General features: G+C 26.8%; 1 non-coding gene across 1 annotated transcript; it reads right to left on the bottom strand.

Annotated features, from left to right (window-relative positions):
- Nucleotides 1-200: 200 nt before the first annotated feature.
- Nucleotides 201-272, bottom strand: Trnah-gug (transfer RNA histidin (anticodon GUG)). Its single transcript has one exon. It is a non-coding gene; the product is annotated as a tRNA-His (tRNA).
- Nucleotides 273-831: the final 559 nt, after the last annotated feature.

Below are 831 nucleotides of genomic sequence, written 5' to 3'. Positions count from 1 at the left end.
AACAATCAGAAAAGCAATAAAAAAATAAATTTCTTTCTTTTGGAAATCCGTATAAATAAAAACATTAATTCTTATTGAAATAGTCTTTCTAGTATTTTAATGCCTATTAATACAGACATAATTTTTTTATGAAAGAAAAAAAGATCAAATATTTGAAACTATTTTCAAAATGGACTGCAAAGATTGAAGAGGAAAAAATGTGCCGTGACCAGGATTCGAACCTGGGTTATTGCGGCCACAACGCAATGTACTAACCACTATACGATCACGGCCACGTATGTTACTAAAGCTTTATTGTAGAGATGAGCAAAAGCGTTGAAGTAAGAATTTGTAAGAGAATTTCTCGTTTCTGGTTTAAAAAAGATTATGTTTCGGGTTTTTTTTTTTTTTTTTTTTTTTTGCTTAACATTATTTACTTTTATTTAATGATAAAAAATATCATATCTCAACATTAATTGATTGAACTTACTACTTAATTTTTTCTGAAGAAACGAATTAGAAGTATATTAGAAAGCAAAGCTTTATAAATAGTGTCGATACATTATATCAACCTTCTTCTCGAAAACTGTATCAATAAATGTTTCAAATTTGAATAATCTCATACATAACTGTGATTTCTCTAAAAATGAATGTTTAAATAATTTGATTAAAAACTGTTCATAAAAAATCAAACACTTTTGCCTCAAAAAAATATCAACAGCAATAGCATTAATAAAGTACTATATTTCTACAGTTAATCAGAGCAGTCTTACCTTATTGAAGTTCCCATCTTCGAGTAGGAATCTTATTTTAATCGTAAATAGGAATGACAGTGACTATGATTGAACAAAA

The sequence above is a fragment of the Argiope bruennichi genome, chromosome X1 (genome assembly GCF_947563725.1).
Source record: "Argiope bruennichi chromosome X1, qqArgBrue1.1, whole genome shotgun sequence".
Taxonomy (NCBI): Eukaryota; Metazoa; Arthropoda; class Arachnida; order Araneae; family Araneidae; genus Argiope; species Argiope bruennichi.
The sequence above is the reverse complement of the archived record's forward strand: the minus strand, read 5'-3'. Positions and strand labels throughout refer to the sequence as shown.